Source organism: Vicugna pacos, chromosome 4, assembly GCF_048564905.1.
Source record: "Vicugna pacos chromosome 4, VicPac4, whole genome shotgun sequence".
Classification (NCBI taxonomy): domain Eukaryota; kingdom Metazoa; phylum Chordata; class Mammalia; order Artiodactyla; family Camelidae; genus Vicugna; species Vicugna pacos.
Genome location: NC_132990.1, coordinates 48911884 through 48926638, shown reverse-complemented (window position 1 = coordinate 48926638; position 14755 = coordinate 48911884).

Genomic DNA, 14755 nt, shown 5'->3' with positions numbered 1-14755 from the left:
GTCCAGAGGTGGCCTGGTGTCAGAGAAAGGGAGATGGGGGAGAGTAGGAATGCTGAGCAACACAACCCACAAATGGACACAGTTCCCTGCTACCTAATATGGGAAATGAATAGTATGTCTTCTTTATGCCCAGCCTCAAGCCCTGCAAAAAATTATTCAAGTTCTTATGGCTGCGCTGTCATTTTCATTGACAATTTCTCTTCATCCAGTGACTGTAGAATAAGAAACTCTAGGACAGTGGCTGAAAGGGACATCTAGGACAACTCCCTCATTTTGCAGAAGGGAAAACCAAGGCCCAAAATAAAGAAAGAATTTGCAAGTTCCCAGCAAAAATGTTAACACCAGCTTCCAATTCACAGTCCATCATTCTTTCTATTGCACCAAAGTCTGAAAGGTTGAGGCAGAAGTAGAGACTGGCAAGTGAAATGACTGAATGTTACCCTTTAAAGTTTGGGTGTTTTTCATTTGCCACAAATACAGACTTAATGTCAGTACAGTTTTAAAATGTAATTATAGAAACTTGTCACTAAAGCCCATATGTTGCAACTGGTGAATGATATTCAATTCAGGCTCCTAGTCTGAAGCAGCAATCAAGGTGATTCTCAGGAATTCTCAATGACGTTGGTACCCATCTGGATTTGTTGAAAAGTTTAACATCCTTTTTTATTATTCATGATTTTGCAGTTCTTCAAATTGCAAGGTGATGGGGAGAGCACGCAATTTTCATCCAGGCCATGAAATCATTCTTGAAAATTTGGACATTCATATAAATGGCTTTTAATTTTTCTTAGAGACTGCTTTTCCTTAAAAAATCATGAAATTTTAAAAATATATACGATAAATTAAACTACATAAATGATAATATTCTCATTATAATAAAATCTTAGGGATAAGGAGCTAGTATTTCAAGGGCTCTATTCTCATTTGTTATTATTCCTAGTTGGAATTGTATTCCTCAAGGCTTAGATCTAAGTGACTATATAATGAACATTGACTAGCAAAACTATTGAGATTCTAATTTATTTAAGAATCATCAGATTTCATACAAGAAATTTCAAAGCATGTCATCAGTAACATATTGAGAAGCTGCACACTCCAAAAGGCATGCCTTTATTTTAAATGTCTATAAGCCTGGACCCACAGATTCTAATGCATGAAGGGACACACATGCTCAGTCAGGAACAGACCCTATTCAGGTCTCATCCTTTAAGGGGGCAGCCTTTTTCACCTGCCTGTCCTAAACTTCAGAATCATGCCTGCAATTGTCCAGACATGTCTTTGTAATGATATTAGCATTAATTATTTTACTCAGGAATTTAGGTTGACAACAGAAAAAAATCAATTGCAAATAATCAAGGTTACCCTATCAAATGAGCTCTATACAGCTCTATAAAAGTCAACATAAGCAGAATTATATACAATAAATTATAGATGTTATGCTTTGTGTTTCAAACGTTAATATCCATTGTCTCTTACTAAATTGGTTAAATCCTCAGCAAGGTGGGACTTAAATGCTCTCTATTTTGTTTTTGTTTTTGTTTTTGTTTTGGCAGGGGGAGGTAATTAGGTTTATTTATTTATTTTTATAAGGAGGTACCAGAGATTGAACCCAGGACCTCGTGCATGCTAGGCATACATTCTACCACTGAGCTATACCCTCCCCCCTCACTGTCTCTATTTTGGCAGAGTCCATATGTTTTTCCTCTGCCTTCATTCTGGATCTGATATTCTTCTCTGACTGTTACTAGTCTGCATCTGTGTGGTATATTTCTTGTATCAGACCTAATTTCAGAAGATTCAGTCTCCCTATCTGCAAACCTCAAACTTCACACTTTCTGTACAGTCTTCAACAAATATATTTACATGGCCCTAGTAATCCCTGTTCTTGCTTAGCTACTGGACAGATCTATTAAAGTCCTGGAACTACCGCACATTTTCTTCAGGATGTTCAAACACCTCTCTCTTGAGAATGGCTTCTTTCTCTGCCGTGCTGTTGCTCTCAAAACTCACTCTCTGAGTTTCTCTTTTCTGTGACTGTGCTCAGCTGTGCAGGAAAAGTGAGAAGTTTTATTGTCTGCATTGGTTTCTTGGCACAAGAGGAAGTCTTATCTATCTGACTGAAATATTACCCAAAGAAAGTTCCAGGCTGCTTAGAAGACACAAACTCAGATTCTGTTCAAGTAGTGTTAGCAAAGGCCCCAGTATCCTCTCTTCAAAGACCACCTGGGCAAACCTTGACCAGATTAGAACAGGATAGAATTGTGTGAAATGGGACCAGAAAAGCAGTGGGCAGGAATTGGCTAGGAGCTGTACTGGGTGGCAGATGTTAAATGGCATGTATCTTTGAAAATAAGACAGTAGCTGTAGATCACAAAGAGTACTGCAAATCAGGTGAGGTCCAGCAGAGTAACCACAGACTATCAGGACTAAAACGGATCTCATGTGGTACTGGAGCAGGAATAAACATCAAAAAGTCAGAAATAATAGACTTGTATATTTTGGTATGTGATAAAAATAACATTTCAAATCAGTAGAGAAAAGATGGAAAATTTGATAAATGGTATCTGAAAGAACTGCAAACATGAAATTACAGCCTACCTCGTACTATTCAAAAAATAATTTACTGATAGATGAAATTCTAAATGAATTAGAAAAAATAATTTAAAATGTACTATAAGGAGAAGAATACCATAAACAAAATTAAAAGACAAACCGCAGAGTGGGAGAAAATATTTTCCCCACTTACACCAAGAGATATCAGCCATAATATATAGAGTTCCCAGAAGTCAATTAGTTACCTAAATACTACCAGAGAAAAAGAGCCAAGGATTAGAACAGGTAGTTATAGACAGAGAACTAAAAACAGCTGATTAACTTGAGATAAACAATCTTCCTGATAGTCAGATAAATGGACATTAAAACATAATACACATTTTTATAAATCAGATTGACAAATTTTAAAAGATTGATAATAACCTTCATTGTTTCATTCATTCAAATAAATATTTATTGAGTGCCTATTCTGTGTTGTGCATGGAAAATGTTGAGGAAGACAGACTCAATCCCTGCATTTATGTCTTTGTGTCAAAAATTAGTCTCTTGCAGTATACAGTTGGATCACATTTTCTTATCCATTCTACCAATCTCTGTCTTTTAATTGGTGCATTTAATGCAATTATATTTAAAGTGATTATTGATTCTGCCATTTTGCTATTTGTTTTCTATATGTCTGATCTATTATTTGTTCCTCAATTCCTCCAGCACTGCCTTCTTTTTTTTTTTTTTTGAGTTATTCTAGAGCACTATTTTGATTCTCTGTTAATTTTCCTTTTCTGTATCTCTCTTAGTTACTTTCTTAGCGATTACTGTGAGGATTACAGATAACATACTAAATTTATACCAATTGAATTTAAATTGATACCAATTGAGTTTCCGTAGCATACCAATACAGCAGAGTCGCCTTTCTCCCCATTTGTGCTGTTATTGTCACAGATTCCATCTTTATATATTCTATGCCTATTAACATAACTTTATAATTACTGCTTTGTGCACTTGTCTTTTAAATTATATAGGAACAAAAAGAGGATTTACAAACCAAAAACTACAATAAAACTAGCTTTATATTTACTTTCATAGTTGCCTTTGCCAGAGATCTTTATTCCTTCATACGGCTTTGAGTTATCATCTAGTGTCCTTTTGTCTTAGCCAGAAGGATTTCCTTCAGCATTTCTTGAAGGCCAATTCTGCTATAGATAAACTCTATTGGCTTTTGTTTATTTGGGAATAGCTTACTTTCTCCTTCATTTTTAAGTATATTTTTGCCAGGTATAGAATTCTTAGTTGACAGGTTTTTTTTTTCCTTTTAGCACTTGATGTACATTATCCCACTGCCTTTTGCTGTCCATGATTTCTAATGAGAAAATTGGCTGATAATTGCACTGAGGATTCTTTGTATGACACAAGTATGTCATACAAGTATGTCATACTTGTGTATGTGTATGACTGGCTCCTCTTTTGCTGCTTTCAAGATTTTCTCTTTGTCTTTGTCTTTCAACAGTTTCATTATAATCTGTCTCAGTGTAGATCTCTTTGAATTTACCTTGCTTGTAATTTGTTAGGCTTCTTGGATATGTATGTTTATGTGTCTCATGAAATTTGGGTGGGCCTTTTATGACTATTCTTTCTTTAAATATTCTTTATGCCCCTTTCTCTCTCTCTTCTCCTTCTAAGATTCCCATAATGTGTACATTGATGTTTGTTGATGTCCCATTAAGTCCTTTAGGTTCTGCTCATTTTCCTTCTTTCTTTTTTCTTTCAATTCCTCAGACTAGGTAATTTCTGTTTATTTATTTTCAGATTCACTGATTGTTTCTTCTGCTGGATAAATTCTCCTTTTGAGCCCCTTTAGTGAGCTTTTAATTTCAGCTATGGTATTTTTCAGTTTCAGAATTTCCATTTGGTTCTTTCTTATAATTTGTATATCTTTATTAATTATTGATGTATTTTTCTCCTGATTGCATTTAGTTCTTTGTGATGGTTTCTCTTAGCTCTTTGAGTATATTTAAGGCAGCTAACTTAAAGTCTTGTCTAGTATGATGGGTTGAACTGTGTTCTCCAAAAATTCACATATTGAATTCCTAACCTCTAGTACCTAATGTGACCTTATTTGGAAATAGGGTTGTTGGAGATGTAATTAGTTAAGATGAAATCATTAGGGTGGGCTCCAATCCAATATGACTAGTGTCCTTATAAAAGGGGGAAATTTGGACACAAAGGAAAACATTTTGTAAAGATGAAGATGAAACATCAAGCTGATGTTTCTATACCTGTCATTGCCAAAAAACTACCAGAAGCTAGACAATAGATATGGAACAGATCCTGGAAAAGTACTTCATCTAGGAAGTGGGTTGAAAAGAAGAGAAAGGATAGTGAGAAGTTGGCTTTAGCTTTTACTAAATAGATTTTTGGGTTGTTATACCTTGTTGCAAATGTGTATTCATGTTGTAACTTTGAAAAATCAATAAGTATTTTTAATTAAAATTAAATTTAAAAATCTTTATACAAAGTAAAAAAAAGTCTACTTAACTGACCTATTGCTACCATTTTTATTCTCTGGAGCCCCGCAATGCATTAAGATATCAGAAAGCTTGGATGTGAATCCTAGATTGTGTATGTTCTCTATCTCTCCAGACCCACTCTTCTGTACCTTGCTCTAATGCTCTGGGAGGGCTGATCTCTATGGACTGTCTCCCATGTCTTCTAGTCTTTGGTTGGGGTTGAACAATAGGAGGTATGAGCAGGATTTAGGAGGGCAGAGGCCTAGAGAGATGCACTCAGAGAAGGGAGAAGTAGTAAAATCCTCTAGCCACTACCTGAGCAGACAGGGTCAAAGCACTAGTTTTTAAAAAAATTCTCTAGTTTCAGTAGCCTTCCTCTGAGGGGGCACCATGCTATTCTAAAGTCCATCAGGGACCTTGCAGCCCAGAGCAGGATTCTGCTGATTCTGTACAGCTTTCCACACAGAGCCATGGATGTTATTTTGGGGCTCAGTAATTTGCCATCAAGGGAGAGCGGAATGGCAACATTCTCCTGTCTTCACCCTACCTCCCAAGGTTTTAATTGAATAAGTCTGAACATCCCTGGAAAAGTTTAGCAGCTATAGCAAAAGTATGATAAGATCATATTGTCATATTACAAATAATACCATCAGTTTAGATTGGGAAAGGATGAGGGAAAGATAGTACAGCAGAGGCAGGGAGACCAACTGAGCAACTGTTGCAGTCATCCTGGGGAGAAGTGACAAGAACTGACCCAGGAAAATGGCAATGAGGATGGGCCCAAGAGACATGGAAGAGGTAGAATTAACAATACATAGTGACTGGTCCAGTGTGGGGAAGAGAGGAATCCTTGAGTGGCTGGTGGAACCATTTATTAAAACAGAGAGCAGAGAAAGAACAGATTTTTAAGGGGACTACTTTTAGATGTATTCATTTTGAGATGCCTTTGTCATCCAGGTGGTGAAGTCTGGTAGCAACTGGATATAGAAGAAAGATACTCAAAAGAGAGAGCTCTGTATAACCCTGTGTTGTATATTTGGAAGTCTTTAACTGAGAGATGACAACTGAAACCTTGAGTGGAAATGAGCTTTTTCAAGGACAATATGAAGAGTAAGAAGAGAATCAGGGACAGAACCTTGGGGGTTGGACCCCAAGGTTTAAGAGACAGATCAAGGAGCTTGCACCAAAGGAAGGAGGAGGAAGGATCAGATACTGGGATAATACGTTTAGAGAAGTAGGAGAAAACTGAGAAGGAGTGGTGACTTCCAGAAGAGAGCCTAGGAGACAGGATAGATTGTGGCATCAGATAACACCAAGTGAAAACCGGGGAGTCCACTGGATGAGACAGCCAGGAGGTCCCCAGTGCCCATCTTCAGAGCAGCCTGACTGAGGTGGTGGGAACAGAAACCAATGTGCTCTGATCTGAGAGGAAGTGGGAGATTGAGGTTACAGAGACACACATGGCAAGGCTTTTGAGGACCATAGCAGACAGGGAACAACATCAAGATTTGAGGGGTTTTAGTGTGTTTTTAAGATAGGAAAGACCTGAGCATGTTTGTGGCTGTGAGAAAGTAGAGAAAAGGTTCGATAGGCAGGAAAGACTTGGGAATGATTGATCAAATGACCTACCAAAGTAGACAGGAGGGGACTGGGGTTGGCAGTTACTCAAACTTGTAATGTGCACACAAATCACCCGGGGATCTTGTTAAAATTCAGATTCGGATTCAGTAGGTCTGGGGTGGGGCCTGAGATTTTCCATTTCTAATAAGCTCCCAGGTGAAGCTGAAGCTGCTGGTCAGTGAAAACTTTGGGTAGCAGAGGGCTAGTGTTCTGAATTGTAATTGTGTGTTTGTCTGTTTCCCTCTAGACCCTGAAACAGAATCCTTCCAGATAATCCCTATTGCCTAACAGTACCTGTCATATAAAAGTCTGTTGAATGCATTGAATATAGGAAGATATACATCTGCCATTATCTGTAACTATGGAAAAATAAGAGGAAACCTTAAAGGTGCAATGACGCAAGAATGGATAAGTAAATTTCAGCACAAGTAGACTTTGGGATATTTTTAAATAATTTAATTGGTCTTTGTGAAGTCCATTTGATAACATGGAGAAATTCCTGTGATAAAACTTAGAAAGCAAGTGAACTTTTACTACTATGTTAGCCACTGTGTGAAATTATGCATTTGGACAAGAGCTAGAATGGAACCGAAAGAGCGAGTTTGATATGCTGGAGCAGTAGGATCATGGATGAATTTTTACATTTAGATTTCTGTCAATATTATAAAAATTAAGGCAAAAAATAAGACTGTTACACATATGAAAGAAAAGATATCAAACATGGCTATTCTAACTGTGGAAAATCAAAAGAGAGATGAATAATGCTTACCCATGGTAGCCTAGATTTGGGTTTGTATGTAGGGTTTAAATATATATGTATATATTAACTTTTCTTTGCACAGTCATTCTTATATTCTGACTTGAAAGCTTCTTTCTTCCTTTGTCTCTTCTTGCCATTCTTTCTTTCCTTTCCTTCTGCTTCCCCTCTCCCCTCCCACTTTTTAAGACATCTCTCCCTTAAGGAATTCCCATTCCCAGTGATATCTCATCAAAGGAGCACACGAATAGCTGACATTATGTAATGCTTTGACATAAGGCATTACCCCACCCCTGATGCAGAATAAGTTGTCAGAGCATGAAATTGGTATTTTTACATATTCTTAATGTACAGATGTCAGTCTAAAAGCCATTCACTAGTATTATGATTACATTCTTTGTCTCATTTTCTTTCTATGCCAAGATCTGTTGTTGTGATTTCTTTTCTTTTGGGAGTTTCAAAGAGAGAAGACAAAACTTTAATAACCCAGCTTACTGATTCTGCCAAAAGGCAAAAGTAAACTTTTAAGGCTCTGACCATTTTTGGCAATGATATTTCTGGCACAGGAGCAAAGATGTAATAGGAAGGACCAGATGCAAGCTGGAAATACAATCAGTGTCCCACTTGATGGTGCCAGATTCCTCGATGTGCTACAAATCAAATCTGCTTGCAGTTTACAAGTTTGTTATTCTGTGTTAATCACAGAAATGAATGGCCTAGGCTTATGGAAGAAACAACATGTCTAAAACTAGGAAATATACAAGGTAAGAACAGAAGGGATTTAGAAACAGTCCTGTCCCTCTTCCCATATACTCAGCAGTGCCCCTGTAGAATCCCTGACAGATGGGCATCCAGTCTCTGTTCACACCTTCAGGGATGGTCATCTCACTATCTCACAAAGCAACCCACTTCGTATTGGGACAGCTGGCAAATACTCTCCAACATCCCTTCCCCACTTCTGGTAACGGCACCAGCCTCTCGAGGGAAATGCTACTTCTTCATTCCATGTGGTTCTGACAGGATGCAGGGGTGGTGTGCTGCTCCCTGGTCTGTTTGGCCTCACATCCCTCCTTGCCTTTCCCCTTCCCCTCTCTGTATTGGAGTGGGGAGGGTCTGACCCCAGAGACACTCAGTCCCAGTCTCCCATGTGAGCTGGGTTTTGGTGGATCTGACCAATGGGAAGCATTGGCAGGAGACTGGAGGGAAAGGAAAGGGAGAAGCCAGGGTATTTGTCCCCCTCTGTAGAGGGGGAGATGGTGTCAGAGTCCTGTACTGCAGCTGCATTTCTTCCATGGCTTACACCCAGCTCCCACTGCACAGATCCCTCATTGTCCTGACTTCCACTGGGTGACCCCCACAGCACCACCTTCTCCCTTCATCCCTTCAATTTAGGATTAGCAATGGCCTGGTAATATCTGAGCTGCTTCACCATTCTCAGGAAGGCTCCTGAAGCTCTTTCCTCACTTATGTATAACCAATAAATTCTCTGTGTTCAGAGTGGTTTCTGTTTCCTAGTTGGATCCTATCTGATAAGGCTCCTCATGTGACCAGGCCTGACAATCATAGCGTCTGTTTCCAGCCAAGTGATGGGCTCAGCACTAGGCAGGTGATGCAAGCTGGACCTATCAGAGTCCCTCTCTAAGTCTGTATATACGCTTTTCAGTGAGGGTGACTGAACGTGAGCAAGATAAGACTGGAGTCTGCAGCTGTGTTTATGATGCTCATCTGCACAGTGAGAGAATGAAGCTAGCACGGAGAAAGAACCAGCAAGGAGTGGGCAGACATCCAATGACATCCTTCAAGTTTCTAAAGTTGCTGAAGCTCTATCCTGAACTACCCATTTGCATGAACCAAATCATCTCTTTTCCCCTTTAGTTTCCTTGATTTGGGCTTCTGTCACTTGCAGCCCCAAAAGAAGCCTGACTAACAGAAACAGACTTAGTGGAAAAATATTCCCTTGTAGAAGTCCAAATCTGCTTTTCCATAACATCCCCTCATCAGCCTGGCTCTCAGCTCTGGGAAGCACAAAATTCTTGACTCCTCCTCAGCTCTTCTAACCTCCAGGATGGGTCCAGGCCACCTCGTTGGCCCTGACTGGCCCTGCTACAACTCCTCCCCTTCCCAGTGTCTGATGTCCCTACTGGCTTCCACTGCTTCCCTCTGGCAATCTTCACACATGTTGCGGACTCATCCTTGCTTCTCTTCTCCAAGATGGGCTGTTGGCAAAAGCCTCTGGCCCCAGGAACTGGCCAGAAGCTCTCCTGACCCTTCTAGTCAAAGAGGGATATTTGATGACACTGTTAGTGGCCCTTCAGGTACTGAAGGCAGCCTTTGTGTTCCCCTCACCTTCTTGTCCCTCTTGGGACCTCAGACTCCTTTGGTATGATGTATTACACAGAAGTCCGTACAGAGAGATGCAACTGTCAGCAGGGCAGGGACCAGAACACAAAGGACCTTGAATGTTATGCTAGAGAATTTGCCCCTTGCTCTGATGGACCGGAGAATCATAGGAAAATTTCAAACAGCATCTTGTTTTCATCATTTTAAGTCCGTGTCACCAGATGTGTCCTTTTCACAGCATCAGAGAAATAAGTATTCTGACTTCTCTCTTTTCTTGCCCTCTGCTTTCTATCTGATGCCTCCCATTCCAAAAAGAAAGTACAAAATACACAAATGGCTTATTTACAAAACAGAAACAGATTCACAGACAGAAAACAAAGTTATGGTTGCTAGGGGGAAGGAGGGAAGAGATAAATTGGGAGTTTGGGGTTTGCAGATACTAACTACTACAGATAAAACAGATAAATAACAAGGTCCTGCTGTATAGCATAGGGAACTAAATTAAATACCTTGTAATAGCCTATAATAAAAAAGAATATAGAAAGGAATATATATATGTATACGTATGACTGAATGACTATGATGTACACCAGAAATTAACCCAACATTGTAAACCAACTATACTTCAATTTTTTAAATTAGTTAATTAAAAAAAAAAACTACGACTCAATAAGAAAAAAATAAACAACCCAATCCAAAAATGGGCAGAAGACCTAAACAAGCAATTCTCCAAGGAAGACATACAAATAATCAAAAAGCACATGAAAAAATGCTCAATATCACTAATTATCAGAGAAATACAAATCAAAACTACAATGAGGTATCACCTCACACCAGTCAGAATGGCCGTCATTCAAAAATCTAAAAATGACAAATGCTGGAGAGGCTGTGGAGAAAGGGGAACCCTCCTACACTGCTGGTGGGAATGCAGTTTGGTGCAGCCACTATGGAAAACAGTGTGGAGATTCCTCAAAAGACTAGGAATAGACTTACCATATGACCCAGGAATCCCACTCCTGGGCTTGTATCCAGAAGGAAATCTACTTCAGGATGACACCTGCACTCCAATGTTCATAGCAGCACTATTTACAATAGCCAAAACATGGAAACAGCCTAAATGTCCATCAATAGGTGACTGGATAAAGAAGATGTGGTATATTTATACAATGGAATACTACTCAGCCATAAAAACCGACAACATAACGCCATTTGCAGCAACATGGATGCTCCTAGAGAATGTCATTCTAAGTGAAGTAAGCCAGAAAGAGAAAGAAAAATACCATATGAGATCGCTCATATGTGGAATCTAAAGACTCATGGACAGAGAATACAGACTTGTGGTTACCAGGGGGGTAGAGGGTGGGAAGGGATAGACTGGGATTTCAAAATTGTAGAATAGATAAACAAGATTACACTGTATAGCACAGGGAAATATACACAAAATGTTATGATAAATCACAGAGAAAAAAAAATAGAATTACCATATGACCTAGCAATTCCACTTCTGGGAATATATCTGAAATAACTGAAAAAAAAAAAAAACTACAAGGGCAAGGAAATCTGGTTGATGGAGTCTACAGAGGTCAACCTGCCAGCACACCAGAGGGGAGAAGGGTAGAGGGTGGGTCTGGAAGAACATCTATTTCTCTTGAAAACATTCAGCACCTTCCACAAAAGGTTAAGCAACACGAACACAGAGAAGAGAGATGAATTCTAGACTGGAAGCCTTCATGGAGGAGGAGCATGTGACTTGAGCCTTGAAGATCTTTGACAGGTACAGATAGGAAAGGGGCCTTCCAGGAAAAGTTATGAACATGAGCAAAAGCTCGGGAACCGTAACCTCCCAGTGCAGCATGGCCAGAGCAGAGGGCAATACTCATGAGAAGAGGAGGAGTATATGTGCACTGCAGAGGGGCATCCAGAAGAAAGGTGGACTAGGAAGAGAGGTAGATGGGGCTGGATGAGGAGGGGCCAGACTCTGGGGCCAGACTTCCTGCTTCAAATCCCAGCTCAGCAATTCACAATCTGTGACCCTGAGTGTGTTACTTGACTTCTCTGCTTCAGTTTCTTCCTCTGTAAAATGAAGATGATACTCGTATGTACATGATAATAAATACCTTGCAGGATTATTGTGAAGATCAGATGAATTAAAAACTTGAAAGTGCGTAGAACAGAGCCTGGCACATGATGAGTGTTATATTAAGTGTTAGCTGCTGCTGCTGCTGCTGCTGCTGCTGCTGCTGCTGCTGCTGCTGTTATGAGGGCTACCTGCCATCAGCCCCTAGGTTTGGGTGCAGTTCCAAGACTATGACCCAAGATCACATTGTCCCTAATGTGACCTGTGCAACACAGATCTGTTACAAGACGACCATACAATAATCCATCACAATACGGAGAGGTACAGGCCTGGGGATCAGGTTCCAACCTGAGCACTGCTGCTAACTCAGTAGGTGACCTTGGGCACGTCCCTTCTGCTCTCTGGACTTCAGTTTGACCCTCTGTAAAATGACGGGGGAGGATTATGATGATGTCTTAGGGGCTCTCTTCCAGCTCTATCATTCTGTGATTCTAAATCCCTTTATAACAAACTCTAGGAGAGGAGCTTTGCTCTTGCAAATGGAGTGTAAAGTTAATCCTGCCTGTGCCGAGGCTAACTAATGTGCCTGTGTGGTTTATCCTACTTCATTAAACCCAGACTCCCCACAGAGCGATGCACAAGGCAGCCCAGGCAGGTAATACTGAAGTGTTGCTGAATTGGGTCTCCTGATGGAAAATGATTTCCCCCAACTCTTTCTTGGGTTTAGCAACACAAAACCTATAGCCCCATTTTCCACACTGTGACTTTGCCACATGTGTAGATTCAGACCCAATCATAGGTATGGCAAGTTGGATCCTGAAACCTCGTCTATGTGTGCACACCCCACTCCACCGCCACCAGCTGCAGTGATTCTTCACGTCATTTCACACGTGAAGAAACTGAAGCTCAGACAGATTAGGGGACTTGCTGGGGGAGGCACAGGGGCTGGTCTGATGTAGGAAGCGAGGGAGGGCAGTGCAGTTGTTGAGTGAATTTTTCTCGCTAAGGGATGGGAAAAAACGGAAGGTAATTGAGAGGCTCTCAGGCAATGCCCCCAAGTGGGAAAATTTCCCCAAGGATCCTGACCTTTTGTAAAACTTCTTACTGATTCCTGAGTCCCTTTTTCCTAAGACTAAAAGAGTCCGTTTCTAAGACATTCCAGATTGTCTCTTGAGGGCACAGTTGAACAGGAACTATCTTGAACTCCCTCAGTTTCCTTCTTTTAGTGTGAAATATAGTACCGATACTGAAAAATACATAAAGCACATATGTATAGTTTAATGAGTAATTTAATAACATTGGGTAAAAGAGGCAAAACATAAAGAATACACTGAGTATGATCCCATTCATATGAAGTTAGAAAACTGACAGACTCTATGTTTGGGCAAAGTGGCCAAGTGCTTTGCTCACTGCTACGCAGTGGGTAGACCATGCAAGCCCTCATCTCCCTCCACCTCACTGAGCATGGGCCCCACGGAGGACCAAGAGGCACAGAGGCACGGAATATTAGGCACTCACTCATTTTTTCATTCCTCAGGTGCTTTGCACATCTTACTACATAGGGGCCTCAGGCCTGGGCATGGTGGGGAGTAGAACATGGAGCTATAGATCCTGCCCCCAAAGAAGCAAGAAAAGCTAGAATGAGTTGAGTCTGAAATTGGGGGAAACACCAAGAGGCTTGGAAGTGCCTGGCTGTCAGTCAGGATACACTCTCATGGCTCTACTTCACTAAAGTGCCAGATGGAGCAGGTCCCACCAGGAAGGAGGAGCCAGAAGAGATTCCCTTGGCCTCAGAGAGAATGACTAGGTTACTGCAGATGACCACGACCAGCCTTCATGCCAGCCTCTTGTTCTTGAAAGTCAACTAGACAGCAGTTTATGTGCAAATGGATGAATCTCAGAGAGGTTGGAAACTGGGCTCCAGAATGTCAGAAAGGGAGGGCCTTGTGACATTTCCTGCTCCAATGGCCTTGTTTTGTGAATGAAGAGACTGAGATCCAGAACAGAGTGACTTTTGATCCTTCTCTGGGCCTTAGTGCCTCCATCTGTCAAAGAGCTAGAATCCAGGTTCCTGCCCCAATACACAGTTCTCTGTCTTGGCCCAGATGAAAGCAACAATATTTTTCAAGATGGGTTTTGTTTTTTGTTTTGTTTTGTTTTGTTTTGAGGTCATGAGATCGTAAAGAAAGAGAACATAAGAGCTGAAAGAGTCCTTGGTAATCTGTCTAGTCCAGTGGGGCCCACACCAGGCTGGTCATCAAGTCACCTGAGGAACTTATTTTTAAAAATACAAATGCTGGGACAGTAACCCCCAGATACTGGGGTTTATAAGGACTGGTATTTAGTAGGACAGTTTGGCCATCTGCATTTCTTAAAGATCCCCCAGTTGATTCCAAAGGGACATTCACATGCCTAGACAACTCTGTCCAGTTGACAAAGGGAGAAATTGAGGCCCATATTAGGGGAAGCAGAACGATGTTCAAGGTCACATTCCATTTCCCCACAAACTCATCAGTTGTCCACAGACAGCTGGGCCAGGCTGCATATATATAAGAGCCTTGATATATTAATGGTGTTTTTCCCTACCATTGTTTTCGTGGTTAACAACTTTTATTTTTTTGCAGCAGCTTAAAAGATTCCTAGACATGCTGCAAGGCTCTCAGATTTGTGCAATGTTTACAATGACTTTGTTGTTCATTAAACAAATTTACCCAGACTAACCCAACATGAAAGAAATTATCTTGTTTACAGTGAGATCCTGACACAAATACATGTGGCAAAGACAGACAAACATACAGAAACCTGGATTGCCGAGTGGGACATGATTTGCTGCTACATTCAATTTTTCTCATTAGAACTTGTTTTATTTGAACATGATTCAGTACCCCGTGTAAACGCGAGGTT